The sequence below is a fragment of the Procambarus clarkii genome, chromosome 63 (assembly GCF_040958095.1).
Source record: "Procambarus clarkii isolate CNS0578487 chromosome 63, FALCON_Pclarkii_2.0, whole genome shotgun sequence".
Classification (NCBI taxonomy): domain Eukaryota; kingdom Metazoa; phylum Arthropoda; class Malacostraca; order Decapoda; family Cambaridae; genus Procambarus; species Procambarus clarkii.
In genome coordinates, this window is record NC_091212.1 from 15,584,457 (window position 1) to 15,601,706 (window position 17,250).

A 17,250-nucleotide genomic window follows, 5' to 3' on the forward strand; every position below is an offset into this window, starting at 1 on the left:
AGATGAAAATCATAGAGAAAGTAGTAGGTTTAGGAGAAGGCCTAAACTCAATGGAAAATGTCAGTGATTTTAGAAGAATAGGAAAATATGAGAAAGACAAGAATCGCCCCTTAAGGGTGACGTGTAATGGTGTGAAACATATGATGGCAGTGCTTAGAAATGCCAGGAAATTGCAGAGTGATGAGGAAGGCAAACTTTGGTCAATAAGACAAGACCTCTCAAAGGAAGACAGAGAAAAGCCGAAAATGAATCTCATTGAAGCAAAACGTCTAAATGGGAATAGAAGTGAAGAAGACAAATTTTTTTTTCTACAAAATGTCAGGGACTGGAAAGCTAGTGAAATGGTACATAAAAACAAGGCAACAAAATCATGAGTGGAAGGGGGAGTAAAAAACAAAGGGAAGGGAATGAGTTCCTGAAAATTATATATACCAACATAGAGCGAGGTCAAAAACATTGGAGTTGCAAGATATAATTCAGCTTAAGGTCCCAGATATTGTCGCGTTATCAGAGATGAAACTTGAAGGAAGTATTTTAAATGAAGTCGTATTCCCAAGGAGCTACTCAGTTTGGAGACGTGACAGGACAACTAGGAAGGGGAAGAGTGGCGGTGCTGGTGAAAGAACACCTGAAGGTAAGCGAGTTAATATTTAAAAATCCTCGAAGTTGACATAATGGCATTGCAGGTCTGGAATCAAGATGATAAACCGATAATTGTATATGTCTACAGCCTACCAGCAAGCAACACATGGAAAAAGGAAGACTGGATAACAAACAAGAGGGCCTCATAATGATCATGAGAGAAATTATAGTACAAGCAGATAAAGATAAATCATGACTGTTGAGACTGGGGAAATTCCACTTAAAAGAAATAGGCTGGGAGGCCTATGAAGCAAGAACAGAGGACTTTTGGACATGCAGATTTGTTAACTTCATTCTGGAGACATTCTTGTATCAACACGTCAAGCAGGCCACAAGAATGAGGAAAGAGGATGTACTGTCAGTGCTTGATCTAGTATTCACCAGGAAAGAAGAAGAGATATTTAACATCCAGTACCTTCCTCCCTTGGGAAAGAGTGATCATGTCATGTTAGACATTAAATATGCTTTAAGATATCATCTAGAAGAAAATGAGGACATTGAAACAGTTATTAAACTCGATTTCAAGAGAGGACACTATGGGAACTTTGAAAAAATTTTAATGAGTGTAATTGAACAGACTTGTTGCTAGGCAGAGAAGTAAATGAGATGTATGCCAAATTTTGCAAAATATATGAAGAAGGAACACAAACATTCATACCTAAACAGAGATGCAGGGCCAAAAAACAGGATTGGTTCCACAGAAATTGCAAGAAGGCCAGAGACCAAAAGACACAAAAATGGAATCAATATAGGAAGGGGTCAAACCCTCAAATATACCAGCAATACAAAGATGCGAGCAACAACTACATAGCAGTAAGGAGAGAGGCAGACTGAAGTTTTAAAAAGGGTTAGTGGACAAATTTTTTGTAAAACAGAACCAGGCCTGTTCTACAAATTCATAAACAACAAATTGCAGGTAAAGGATAATATCCAGAGGTTGAAAATGGTAAACAGATTCACGGAAAATGAAAAGGTAATGTGTGAAACATTAAACGAAAAGTTTCGAAGTGTGTTTGTACAAAATGAGATCTTCAAAGAACCAGACACAAAAAGAATTCCAGAGAACAACATAAAGCACATAGAGGTGTCTAGAGATGAGGTGAAAAAAATGCTCAAGGAGCTAAGTAGGAACAAAGCAGCTGGCCCAGATGGAGTTTCACCATGGATTCTGAGAGAATGCGCTTCTGAGCTCACCATTCCACTTCACCTCATTTTTCAGGCATCCCTGTTTACAGGAGTCATAGCAGACATGTGGAAAAAGGCTAACATAGTTCCAATCTTCAAAAGTGGTGGCAGGGAAGACCTCCTCAATTATAGACCTGTATCATTGACAAGTGTATTAGTCAAAATACTGGAAAAAATATTTAAAACTAAATGGGTTGAACACCTTGAGACAAATTATATAATATCAGACCATAAGTATGGTTTTCAATTTGGAAGATCTTGTGTAACAAATTTACTCAGTTTCTATGATCGAGTCATAGAGATTTTACAGGAAAGAGATGGTTGGGTTGACTGCATCTATATGGACCTAAAAAAGGCTTTCGACAGCGTTCCACATAAGAGGTTGTTCTGGAAACTAGAATACATTGGAGGGGTGACAGGTAAGCTGCTAACATGGATGAAAAATTTTCTGATAGAAAAATGAGGGCAGTAATAAAAGGAAGTTTATCAGACTGGAGAAATGTCACAAGCGGAGTACCACTGGGTTCAGTTCTTGCACCGGTAATGTTCATTGTCTACATAAACGCTCGCTCTTTGAACGTATGGTTAACGTTCGTTTGATGTGGTTCTTAGAACACTATCACCACCTCTCCCCTTCTCAATTTGGTTTTCGCAAGGGCCGCAGCACAACAGATGTCCTGGTGAACTTGGAGGTCCATATTCATACTGCTTTTGCTGCGAAGACCTCTGTTATTGCCGTCCTTTTTGACCTGGAAAAGGCTTACGACACTACCTGGCGGAATCATATTCTGTCTCAACTTCATTCTTTTGGTCTTCATGGGAATCTCCCTCTCTTCCTCCAGAGTTTCCTCTCTCGTCGTTCCTTTCGTGTGCGGCTTGGTACCACTCTCTCTGCCCCTTTTCGGCAGTATGAGGGTGTACTCCAGGGTAGTGTTCTGAGCACTACTCTTTTTTTCTAGTTGCCCTCAACGGTCTTCTTTCCTCTCTTCCTTCTGGCGTCTTCTCCACTCTCTATGTTGACGATCTTACCCTTTGCTGTCGGGGTGATGATTCGCCTCTCCTTCAACGGCGGCTTCAACTTGCGATTGATGCTGTGTCATCTTGGGCCACCGATCATGGCTTCAAGTTCTCTATGTCTAAGACTTGTGCTATGACTTTTACTCAGAAGCATGTAGTTCTTCGTCCCTCTTTGTCGCTTTATGGTCATCCCCTTGTGTACAGGGATTCCGCTAAGCTTTTGGGGTTAGTCTTTGACACTCGTTTGTCTTGGTCGGCCTATATCTCGTACCTCCGAGTTGAATGCTCTAAGGCCCTTGACCTACTTGAGGATAGGGGAGAGGATAGGCGCACGCTCCTCTGTTTGCAATCCTCTCTCGTCCTGTCTAAACTCGATTATGGTTGCCCTGCATACTCTTTTGCTTCTCCTTCTACTCTTCGCCGTCTTGATGCTTTGCACCATACTGGGTTGCATCTCATCTCTGGTGCCTTTCGTTCGACTCCCGGCCTCGGTTTGTATGTTGACACTGGCTTCCTCTCTCTTCAGGACCGCCGTGATCGCTACTGTCTTCTCTATCTTGTGCGGTCCTTACAACATCCTTCCTCTCGCCTTTGTCGTGCTTTGACTTTTACCCCTCCTGTAGCTCCTGTTCCTCTTCATCGTCTCCCTCTTTCTGTTCGGTTATCTCGCTTACAGGATTCTCTTTCTGTTCATATTTCTAATGTTTCTCCTCATGTTGTTCCTTCCTTGCCTCCGTGGAGAGTTCCCCCTTCCCAAGTTTTGTACGTCCTTGACTTGTGTCACTAAAGCCTTTACCCCTCCTACGATTCTGAAAAGCCTCTTCCTTGAGCACTTTTCTTCGTACTCCCACTCTATTTCCATCTTCACCGATGGGTCTAAATCTGCAGACGGTGTGGGCTACTCTGTTGTTTTTCCTGACCGCACTTATATGTGTCGCCTCCCTTCAGAGGCAGGCGTCTTCACAGCAGAACTTTATGCTATTCTCTATGCTCTCCGTCTGTTGCTTTCTCATTGTCATAACCCCTTTTGTGGTTGTAGTTGACTCTCGTAGTGCCCTTATGGCTCTAGGGTCCTTTAATCCTGTCCATCCGGTGGTCATCGAGATTCAACAGTGGCTGTTTCTTATTTCTAGTAAATTTAAATCAGTAGAGTTTTGCTATGGTTCCCAGCCATATTGGTATCTCTTTGAATGAGCGTGCAGATGCTGCCGCTAAGGAAGCTGCCCGTTCTTGTCCCATCTCCCGTAAAGGTCTCCCTTATTCCGACTTTTATCCTGTTATTCATTCCTCCATCCTTGCCCGTTGTCAGGGTTGTTGGTCCTCTGTAGTTAGTAACAAGCTGCGTACTCTCAAACATAGTGTGTCCCCATGGCCTTCCTCCTACCACCATAACCGTTAGGTGGGAAACTGCTTTGGCAAGGCTGCGGATTGGCCATATTCGCTTAACCCACGGTTACTTAATGGAGCGCCGCCCTGCTTCTTATTGTCCAAATTGCATTGTCCCTCTTACAATTGTGCATCTTCTTGTTGAATGTCCTGACTTCTAGGACGAGCGTGTGTTTTGCTTTCCGACCGTCCCTCGCGTTCGCTTGTCTCTCGATAGAATTCTAAGTGAATCGGATACTTTTGATATCGTTCGCCTTATGCATTTTTGTTCTCGTATTAGCATTCTTGGTGATATTTAGCGCCCTCTGATTATTTCGCACTTTGATGGTGCTACATAGCCTTCCCGGTTTGGTGCCTTCTTTTGATAATTACCTTACCTTACATAAACGATCTACTAGATGGAATACAGAATTATACGAACATGTTTGCTGATGATGCTAAGATAACAGGGAAAATAAGAAATTTAGATGATTGTCATGCCCTTCAAGAAGACCTGGACAAAATAAGTGTATGGAGCACCACTAGGCAAATGGAATTTAATGTGAATAAATCTCATGTAATGGAATGTGGAATAGGAGAACATAGACCCCACACAACCTAAAAATTATGTGAGAAATCTTTAAAGAATTCTGATAAAGAAAGAGATCTAGGGGTGGTTCTAGATAGAAAACTATTACCTGAGGACCACATAAAGAACATTGTGCAAGGAGCCCATGCTACACTTTCTAACTTAAGAATTGCTTTTAAATACATAGATGGCAAAATGCAAAAGAAATTGTTCATGATTTTTATTAGACCAAAGCTGGAATATGCAGCGGTTGTATGGTGCCCATATCTTAAGAAGCTCATCAACAAACTGGAAAAGGTGCAAAGACATGCTACTAAGTGGCTCCCAGAACTAAAGGACAAGAGCTATAAGGAGAGGTCAGAGGCATTAAAAATGCCAAAACTAGAAGATAGAAGAAAAAGAGGCAATATGATCACTACTTACAAAATAGTAACAGGAATCGATGAAATTGACAGGGAAAAATTCCTGAGACCTGGAACTTCAAGAACAAGAGGTCATAGATTTAAACTAAACAAAACTGCCAAAGACATTTAAGAAAATTTACTTTTGTAAACAGAGGTAGATGGTCGGAATAAGTTAGGTGAGAAAGTGGTGGAGGCCAAAACCGTCAATAATTTCAAAGTGTTATATGACAGAGTGCTGGGAAGATGGGACACCACAAGCGTAGCTCTCATACTGTAACTACACTTAGGTAATTACACATGCACTCATAATAAACTGTATGGAGCACCACTTGTCAAGTGGAATTTAATGTGAATAAATGCCATGTTATGGAATGTGGAAATAAGATAAAATACACCACACACAATCTACAGATTACAGTATGTGAAAAAACTTAAACAAATTATCTTAAAGAAACAGATCTGGGGTAGTTCAAGATACAAAACTATCACCTGAGAATCACATAAAGGCTTAAGCTACGCCTTCCAATTTCAAAATTGCTTTTAAATACATGGATGGTGAAATATTAAAGAAATTGTTTATGACCTTTGTGAGACCAAAGATGGAATATCTAGTGGTTGTATGGTGGCAATATCTTAAGATGCACATTGACAAACTGGAAAAGGTGCAAGAACATGCAGCTAAATAATTCCTGGAACTGAAAGACAAGAGCTACGAGGAGAGGTTAGAAGCATTAAATATGCCAAAACTAGAAGATAGAAGTAAAAAAAGGGCAATTTAATCACTACATACAAAATAGTAATGGGAATCAACAAAACTTATATGGAAGAATTCCTAAGACCTGGAACTTCAAGAACAAGAAGTCATAGATTTAAACTAATTAAACAAAGCTGCCAAAGAAATACAAAAAATTTAAATTTACAGAGTGGTAAACAGTTGGAAAAAGTTAAGTGAGAAAATGATGGAGGCAAAAACAGTCAGTAGTTTTAAAGCATTATATAACAAAGAGCGATGGGAAGATGGGACACCATGAGTGTAGCTCTCATCCTATAACTAAATTTAGATAATTGCATGCACACAACTAAAACCACCTCCATACTCACAATTAGGTGAGTACACTGAAATTGGAAGATAAAATTTTCAATGACTGTGTTGTTCTCAAGGGGCTACTGGACTTTGAGATGTAACAATAATTAAAAAAGGCAGAGGCATTGCAGTCCTGGTGGAGGATCAACTTCACCAAGACTGCAGCTTAAGACAACTTAGTCTCTGTTAATACTAGTAAGGGAGTTAATACTAGACAGCCCACGAGAAGTCAATATAATGGCACTGGGGATTTGCAAACAGGATGATAAACTGATAATCATTAATGCCATCAGTTTACCTGCAAGAACACATGGACAAAGAGAAGTTAGATGTCAAAAGCAAGGGTCTTATAATGATCATGAGAGGGAGTATAATAAGAGCAGATAAAGATAAATCATTATTGTTGGTACTGTACTTGGTGACTTGAATTTAAAATCAATAGACTGGGAGGCTTACAAATCAAGAACAGGATATTTGGACTGATTCATACACATCATGCTGGAGACTTTTCATTCTCTTGGTTTGCTTAACATGTCAAGAAAGTCACGAGAATGAGATCGGGTGATGCTCCATCAATGCTAGTTCTGTTATTCACCAGAATAGAAGAAGATATATTTGACATTCTGTACCTTCCTCACCTAGGAAAAAGTGACCTTGTCCTATTGGAAATCATATATGCATTATTTTATATTTTAGATTAAAATGGAGAAAGTAAAATAGTGGAAAAAATTATTTTTAAGAGAGATAGTATGGGAACTTGGGAAGTATTTTAAAGAATTGTTTTGCAAAAATCTATTGGGCAAGGAAGTAAATGAGATATATATCCTACAAAACAGGATCCCTCTTGCAACAGGAATTGCAAGAGGGCCAGAGTACAAAAGAAAAAAATTGAATCACTATAGGAAGAGGCCTAACCCTCTTCCCATATTGATTCCAGCAGTATGCAAAGAGGGAAAATATACCAGCAATACAAACTAGCAAGAAGCAATTACATGGCAGTGAGGAGAGAGGCAATAACAAATTTGAGAAAGGGATACTGTAGCAGACAAATGTAAAGCAGTACCAGACCTATTCCATAAATTCATTGAAAGTAAACTTCAGGTATAGGCTAAAATCTAGAGGTTGAAAATGGGGAATAGATTCACACACAATGAAAAGGAAATGTGAAACACTAAATTCAAATGTATATTAAGGTTAAAGTACATACAAAGAAGATGAGTTACAAGCATAATGTTGAATTTATAGATATAGCTAGTACTTTACATACAATACATAAAGTTACTAATACCCATAGTATTTTGGGCAAGGTGCGGGGAAAAAACCCACTTAAACTAAAACTTCATACTAATTTAAATTTATGTATAAAATGTGTTGAAAGGGGGGGAGGGCATGGCAGAAATCAGCAATTTAAAGAAGTTGGTCAACAAACAGTATTGTTTGAAAATAGCAAGACATGGGTTGACATTTAGGTGGTAAAGTAGGTTATACAAGGAGTTTATTAGGTAGAACTTAGTTTTTTCTCTTAAACTGGTTAAGAGAGGTACAGCCTTTGACATGACTGGGAAGATCATTCCACATTCTTGATCCCTTGATTTGTAGAGCATTTCTGGTTTGGTTAAGGCACAGTCTTGGAATATCAAATAGGTATTTGTTTCTGGTGTGGTGCCCATGGGTTTTGTTTCAACCTTCTAGAAAGCATTTAAGATCAGGATTGGCATTACAGCACAGAGTTTTAAATATACAGAGTACCTTACCTTGAGGTTACCTTGAGGTGCTTCCGGGGCTTAGCGTCCCCGCGGCCCGGTCGTCGACCAGGCCTCCTGGTTGCTGGACTGATCAACCAGGCTGTTGGACGCGGCTGCTCACAGCCTGACGTATGAGTCACAGCCTGGTTGATCAGGTATCCTTTGGAGGTGGTTATCCAGTTCTCTTATCTTATCCATACAAGAGGTTATACCCATGGGCACCACACCAGAAACTAATACCTATATGATATTCCAAGACTGTGCCTTAACCAAACTAGAAATGCTCTACAAATCAAGGGATCAAGAATGTGGAATGATCTTCCCAGTCATGTCAAAGGCTGTACCTCTCTTAACCAGTTTAAGAGAAAAAACTAAGTTCTACCTAATACACTTGAGAGGATGTGCAGTGACTTAATATCTAACATATTCATAGATTTAAGTAAGGGTACCGAGTGCTGTCTGGGGCCAGAGTTTGATATTGTTCTAATAGCAACTTTGTGTTAAGTAATTAGAGGACGTAGATGATTTTGGGTGGTAGAACCCCAAGCACAAATACCATAATTGAGATAAGGATAGATAGATAGATAGATCTGCCCGAAACGCTTTGCGTAATAGTGGCTTTAGGTATTGTATGTACTAGCTCTATCTATAAAGCCAACAAACTTTGTAAAATCTCATTATGTATGTACCTTACCTAAATAAAATTTATTATTATTATTATTATTATATTAAAGATGATAGAGTAATAGAGCAGTCACCAGGGCAAGGCGAGGTACATAATATCTGATCTTGGAAAGAATACCTACAGTTTTAGAAACTTTTTTTGTTATATTTAGAATGTGTCCCTGGAAATTCAGCTTGTTATCAATGAGGACACCAAGGAATTTACCATCTACTTTGTTACTAATTTGGATATGGTCTTTTCAAATTCAAATTCAAAACTATTCAAATTCAAATGTTTATTCAGGTAAAGTACATACATACAAGAGGTTATACAAAAATTGATAGATTTATAGATAGAGCTAGTACTTACAATGCCTAAAGTCACTATTACACAAAGCATTTCGGGCAGGAAAAACATTAAAAACTAAAACTTAACACTAATTGAGATTAAAATATAAAATGTGTTGAGAACAAATAAAAATAAAAAAAAGGGGGGAACATGGCAGAAAAAACAGGACAAATACAATTAGGTCGACAAATAGCGTTGTTTAAAAAATAACAGACATGGGTTGACAATATAGGGGTAAGATAGGTTACAGGGAATTTATTAGGTAGTACTTAGTTTTTATCTTAAACTGGTTGAGAGAGGTACAGTCTTTTAACATGATTGGGAAGGTCATTCCACATTCTGGGTCCATTGATTTGTAGAGCATTTCTAGTTTGGTTAAGTCGTACTCTTGGAATATCAAAACGGTATTTGTTTCTGGTGTGGTGCTCATGGGTTCTGTTACAACCTTCAATGAAGCTTTTGAGGTAAGGATTGGCATTACAGTTCAGCCTTTTATATATATATAATACACATGAGAGGATGTGCAGTGACTTAATATCTAACATATTCAGAGATTTGAGTAGGGGTACAGAGTGCTGTCTGGGGCCAGAGTTGGATATTGTCCTAATAGCAGCTTTGTGTTGAGTAATTAGAGGACGTAAATGATTTAAATGATTTTGGGTAGTAGAACCCCAAGCACAAATACCATAGTTCAGATATGGATAGATGAGGGAGTAATAGAGTGTCACCAGGACAGGGCGAGGTACATAATATCTGATCTTAGAAAGAATGCCAACAGCTTTTTGAAACTTTGTTTGATATATTTAGAATGTGTCCCTGGAAATTCAACTTGTGGTCAATGAGAACGCCAAGGAATTTGCCATCTATTTTGTTACAAATTTGGGTATTGTTTATCCTGAGATTTATTTGATTAGAGGATTTATTGCCAAACAGAATATAGAAAGTTTTGTCAATGTTAAGGGTGAGTTTGTCGGCAGTTAGCCAAAGATGGACTTTATTTAGCTCAGTATTCACTGTGACAGAGCAAGGGGGTCAGGACTGGAGTAAATGAAGGTTGTGTCATCAGCAAATAGAATTGGTTTGAGGTGTTGGGAGGCATTTGGAAGGTCATTATTGTTGATAAGAAAGAGGAGAGGGCCAAGTATGCTGCCCTGAGGAACACCAATGTTGATGGGTAGGGTGGGAGAAATTGAATTATTCACAGAAACATACTGGAGTCTGTCAGTAAGGTAGGATTTGTGGTATTGCAGGGAGTGACCTCTGACTCCATAATGATGTAATTTAAGAAGGTTTTGGTGGTTGACAGTGTCAAAAGCCTTATGCAGGTCCACAAATAACCCAACAGGGAACTCATTTTTATCAAGAGCTGCATGAATCAAGTTAATCATAGTAATAAGTGCATCGTTAGTGCATTTTCTGGGTCTGAAGCCATATTGACGAGAGCTAAGTATATTGTGTTTGGCTAGATAAGAGTAAAGCTGCTTGTAGATTAGTTTTTCAAATATTTTTTCAGTTTTTTTAAATATTCTTTTAAATATTTTTTTAAATATTTTAAATAAATAAATATAATATTGAAAATATTAAATATAAATAATATAAATATTTAAATATATTTTAAATATTTTAAATAAATATTCAAATATATTTTCTTAGATTAATTTGATCTGAGGATTTATTACCAAACAAAATATTTTTGTTCAAAATTTTATTTCAAAATCAAACTAAATGAATAGTTCCATAAGCATAGCTTATGCTATGGTAACTAAATAATCACTTCTTTTTTCTTCTTTGCGATACGTCCAATTTGCATGAAGGTTTTTCCTCTTGATGACTGCACGAGTGGTAATGTTGAAAGATGCGTCACTCACAGTGGCGCATCAATGTTCATAATTTGGCTGAATTTGAAAGTTATCGAGGTCGTCTATTTGTGTGAGGAGGATCAGCCTGGGAAGTGACTTGGGTTAGGTATGCTAAGTAGTTATTTAGGAATTTGTCCAGTATCAGTTCAATGGTAGTTGAGTTTGTCCAGTTTACAACAATGGTAGTTGCATTAGGTAGGATGTCACTGTCTGTAGATGTGGAGAATCTCTTAAATGCATGGATGGTGAAATATTAAAGAAATTGTTTGCGACCTTTGTGAAACCAAAATTGGAATATGCAGGGGTTATAGGTGCCTATTCTCCGAGATTACTTCAAACTTGGGCCTCTGAAGTGTACAATTGAGCTGGGCATGAATGCCAACTGCTCACAACAGTTATCAACAAGGGAAATGCCTTTGAGCAACAGCACAAGATCTTGAGGATATCTTGCCAGATATAGGTCATGTCTTATTTTCCTGGTGATGCAGGCGAAATCAGAGATTTCAGTTCATCAAATTTATTAATAAGGCTAATATAGGCTTATAACCCTGTGTTATAAGCTTGCCTGTGTTATGGGTTTATAATCCTGTAGATGCTTTTTTACCCACAGGGATTATAAACCCCATGGAACTGCCTACCCGCTGAAGCTGTAAATGCCAAAACTCTGCTGAACTTTAACCCTTAGACAATGGCTATGGAGAAATGGTCATACCCTCCTATGCACCAAAAATGTAAAAATTCCAACAAATCATTTTCATTATAGAATTATTAATTTGTATGCAGAATGTAAGAAAAACACAAAAATAAGTGAATATTTATTGTTTCACTGGGTGGAGGTGCTCTGCAAGGCTGCATCTGGCACTTGTCAATGCCTAGTGCTTGAATATGCTGACACTTTCTGTTTTATCCTCTGATCTATCACTGATTGTTTTATCACTTTTTTCATATTTACATCCATAGAGCTTTTATAATTATATTTGCATTATACATGTAAAACTCAGACAATAATTATTTAAATCATCATATGATGATAACCACATTCCCCCTAGTAACATTCATAATGATAATAACATTTATACCATGAAATGGTAGCAGGATTTTTTTCATGGCTCAAGGTAAACTCCATTATATTCACATATCTCTATAATATTCATATTTGCATCGTACATGTAAAACGCAGACAATAATTGCGAAACATCTTCATATGATGTTAACCTCAGTACCCGGTGAATCAACAATTTATGATAACTGCTGTCTAAGGAATAAAATCGAGCTTGAAAAAATCATCAGGACAAATAGGGGGACCTTTGACAAGCCCCCAGCTTTCTGTCCTCATCGAGACCACTAGTGTGTTAGTGGCTGTCAGGTAAATTCAGGCATAGGATCCATTTGTAGAACCGACACATCAAAGTTTGCAAATATGAGGGAGAAAATATATACGCAAATATCCATGCACAGTATCTGTCTCTTGCCAATGATACCCAAGTGACATAACGCATCCTAACTTAACACTGCTAATGTGAACACGTCAAGCAGTAATGGCTGGCTAACCTACTGCCATATGCAAAAGATAATTTGGAGCTCAAAATGATGCTTGGGAAATTACTGCATGCACAAGTAACTGACATGTGTTGTAAATACTATAACTAATATGTGTGCAGTCAAGAACCAGCACTCAGTGGGATGTCTTGCTCTGAATGGTCATACCAAACAGAGTCAGGAACATTCACCAAGCTCACTGGGCTGCACTTAGCACCATGAAAAGGTGAGTTAAATAATGCATATGTAAATAATTACAGTGTACTTATTATTATCATCCACATCAGTACAGTACTAATATTATATATGTACTAATATATATTAGTACTAATAATTATCCACACCATACGTTCATTTGTGCACCTCTTGTTAACTATTAGTGAATGGGGCCCCACACCGTTTTGCTGCAATTTCTTCACCAACACGGGAGGTTTACAGAAACAGGAGTACTCAAGAGTAATAGGGAATGACGGAACCAGAGAGTTCTGAATGAGTTCATGTCTGCATCACCTCTCCAAGAATGAGAGCTAAGGGCTCTCACTAGCTGAGCTCATACCTTAGGCTCACAAACCTTGCTTTACATAAGTTAGAAGATTCCACACAGAATACTGTACCAATCGGAATACAGTTGCAACCAACACACATATTTGACTGGATAAACTATAGGCTTCTCTGACATCACTGGGAGTGGGAGGAAGGTATATCAAAACCATTGGCGAAGGTCAGGTCAGCCATGACCCTTCCCGTTACCTGATACTCTTGCACCATCAAAAATGGTGACAAGATCCACCCATGTTCATACAGGTGAGATATATAAACTGCTATCTGCTAGAATAAGCAAACATTGTATGTCACCACACACATGACATCTGAACTGCCAATACGATCAGAGATCCATAGTCACCACACACAAGATACTCGTGTCCTTTGATAAAGGCTCAGAACTTATGCTCGGTGCACAACACTCCACAGCACTGCAGCCATGGGGTACAAGTCTAGATCAGAGATCACCATTCTCTCACACCTAAATCTTAAGAAGCATACCAATAACTGGAAAAGGTGCAAAGAAATGCAAATATATGGCTTCCAGAATTAAAAAAACAAGCTATGTGGAGAGGGCTAAATATACAGTATTAAATATACCAATGCTAGAAGATGGAAGAAAAGGAGGTGACATGATCACTTCATACATATTAGTAGCATGAATTGATAAACTTGACAGAAGAGTTCTGGAAACCTACATTTTCAAGAACAAGAGGTCATAGACTCTAAGCTAAGGAAACAAAGCTTCTGAAAATTAAAACAAATTAGAAAGTTCCCTTTTATGGACAGAGTGGTTGACGGTTGGAACAAGTGAGAAGGTGGTGGATGCCAAAACTGTCACTACTGTAGTTTCATAAAGACTAGGAAGAAGGGACACCATGAGCATAGCTCTTATCCAGTAACTACACTTACGTAATTATTTAGGTAATTACTTGTACTCTCTCTCTTACAAACTCATTCTCACACACACTCTAAAAGTGTAGTAATTAATAAACACAGTTGTAAAGTAAGTGATTTAATGATTCTAGTTGCTAACCACAGCAGGTATATCATAAAAAATAGTAAACAATATTTATGAAACCTTGAATATGAAATGGTATTATACTAAAACTAAATCATGGAGTTTTCATGGAGTAGTCTGAGTATTATTTATTTTAATTTCTTACGTGGGCATGGCTATCCAATGACAGCTTTCCACTTCTTACTTGTCTCCAGACTGAGAACCTCTGTCTAAAGATATTTTATATTCGCATATCATGCTTTGCACAAAGGCCAGTACACATCTGTAATTCTATATACTGTACATTGTTATACAACTTTCCCATACACATAACATTCCAGCATTACACATACATTTTTATATATTTTTCTCTCTCCACTGACACATGATTATTCATGTGTGTTGACTTTATACAGATTTTTGTCCCTTAATGCACTAATCATTCCTGTGTCACCAGTGCATGCTGCAATATCTGGCTGTCCTGAGAACAGCAACCTGCTTGTCTCACTATCATTTCTATAGTACTTGCTACCAGTACATGATACCTCCTGATAACTACACTTAATACTCATGACTATTATCTCTGGTACTTCTAATTGGTACTTGTGAATGGTACTTTTGACTGGAACTTTATAAACTGGTACCTTTAACTTGTACTTCTGGCTGGTGTTTCTAATCAATACTGCTGGTACTTATGACTAGTACTTGTAGCCCCATAACCTTAAATCTAATGTGCCATTATTTTCAGAGTTTGGTTGAAGATATAGATTCTCATTTGTGTATATAGTATGTATGTATGTATACTGTATACTGTATATACATGCTTATATATACTTGTACTCATGTATTATGGGCACAAATATAACATTTAGTGTGAAGCTAATGTGTAAGGTCAATATTTTCTAAATATAATTTATTTAACGTGCCTGTGATGTCTTCTGTTATCATATTTCTCACAAGTAGAGTCTTTCATACCACCAAGTAAGACTGATGATGGCATCACCAACACTTCAATGCTTAAGTCTTTGCCGGGGTCCTTGATAGAAGTATGATTCCTGACCATCCTGAATATCAAAGGGTGCTATTTTCTCACTGGTGACTTGGCAATTTTCAGGTTCACAGATACTGTACAAAATCACTGAGTGTGGGTTGTGAAATTTCTGTGCCACAGAAACTTAAGTGAAAACTATTCAGATACTGTAGCAGTTTTAGTTTGTAGTGATTTTGAATTTCTATTAACAAGCAGAAAGGGCTAATACAGTAAATGAAAAGAAAGTGAAGTGCAAGTGGGTCTGAAAAGCTATCAGAAACAAAAATCCTACATTTGGTCAGTGAAGTTTAATATTAAAAAATATGTAAAAGAGCATTTCCTTAATACATTGGATAATTTTCTATAAACTAAAATATTCAAGGAAATGTGGTTTAACATATGTTCTGTCTACTCCATGGAACCCCGGCCTTACCCCTATTTGACCTAAAGCATTGTTGGAGTGTGTAGCATAATGCTGTGTTTCAGTGGAAGATAGTTGTAAGCCCATATGCTTTTAAGATGGAAAGTTTACTCAACACATTCATGTGTTGCTCAAACTTAGAAGCAATTGTGGAGTAGCACTATGTTCCCTCAACCCACATATAGGACATATTCCCCCCCCCCCCACTTCCCACTTCCCACTCCATGAAGTAACTCTAGTGTGTTAGTGTGTTGTGGATGCTTTCTATGGCAGTTGCTGTACAAGAGTTTTTTGTCGCAGTGATACATGAGGAATATATGTTGATGGATGCATCTAGGTTATCTAGTAAGACACTGTACATTGATTAAACACAGTGGTTTTAACAGAATTAAGTATGAGAGGGGCATCATGGGCAGTATCTGTTCCATGTCTCTTTGCCCGAGTATCTCAACCTATGTCCTACACTGGTAATCTTAGACCTGTCTCTGGACTGCTACTTGAAACCAGCCTTACATATTAAATTCTTTTTATAAAAATAAAAATTAAGAAAAAATCCTTTAACATTACTAATAAATAATTAAAAATCATTATTCGGTAGTAGTAATAGCAGTGGAAATGACCTCATTTGGACATTGGTTACCAAAATTGATTGACCACTCTTTCTATTGTCTTGCTTACAGGTTGATGGCAAGTAGTGTTTTAGAGGCAGTGTCTGCAAGCAAACTTAAGAGTAGCCATGTTGATGTTTAGCTCGCAAGTTGTTGTCTTTTTCTTGACCTTCCAACTCCCTACTTCATGTCCAGCATGTTGAACAATAAAGTTGATCTTGCACTTGTTTTTTATTTCAGTCTCTAGTTGTATATACAAGTGAGTATGTGTGTAATTCAATGATAGACTTAGTAGAAGGCACTAGAGAAAAAAAGCCTCTCACATAATTCTCCCACTAATAGCTTTGGGAGCTTCCAAAATAGCTGCTTTCTTTTTCCAGGAGAAAGTACAAGCCCTTGAAAGTACACATTCAATTGGAGCCATACCTGATTTACCTGAGGGACCACTAACCCTAGAGGCCTCGACGAGGACAGGAAGCCAGCAGCTTGTCAAAGGAACCCCGCCCCCCCCCCATTGATGATCTTTTCTAGGAATATTTTAAAACTCAATACAGTTTTGGCAGTTACGGCTCCTGCGAGTAGGCGATTCCATGGGTTAATAATCCTGTGGGTGAAAAAACTTTTTTTTATTATTATTACTGATATATACAAGATTTCTTACATTCTTGTACAGCCACTAGCACACACATCGTTTTGGGCAAGTCCTTAATCCTAATATTTCCCAGAATACGACCTGCCAAATCGTTTAACAACAAGGTATCCATTTTACTATTGGTTAAATAGAGGCTACAGTTAAGGATTGGCACCCAGTAAATCCTCCCCGGCCAGGTTACGAACCCAGGCCAATGCTCTCGCGAAATTCCAGGGGAGTGTCTTGCCCCTACACCATGGGGACTATCTTCTCTTCTCAATCCTACATTGTTGTTTGTTTAGCTTGAAACCGTTGCTCCTTATTTGTGTTACATCTGACCTTCTGAAAAAAATATTTGGATCAACGTCCTCTAACTTGTTCAGTATTTTAAAAGTTTCAATGAGATCCACTCTGTCATGCCTGGTTTGCAGGGGTCCGTCAAATTACCCAAAGCGGGTCCGTCTAATTACCGCAAGCTACCACAAGCTACACAAGCTTCTCATAAAAATTAGGAGATTGGGTAGCACTAGATACAGTGCAAGTATAAAGCACAAGGTAGGAAACTATGAAGATGAA

General features: G+C 38.1%; 1 protein-coding gene across 1 annotated transcript in view; it reads left to right on the plus strand.

Annotated features, from left to right (window-relative positions):
- Window positions 1-16,266, plus strand: part of LOC123769493 (trichohyalin) — a 518,341-nt gene extending 502,075 nt beyond the window's left edge. Inside the window, 1 exon segment of the mRNA XM_069308773.1 lies at window positions 1-16,266. This exon segment is cut by the window's left edge and continues 16,419 nt beyond it. The gene's annotated coding sequence lies outside the window, so the exon portion shown is untranslated.
- The last annotated feature ends 984 nt before the right edge of the window (window positions 16,267-17,250 follow it).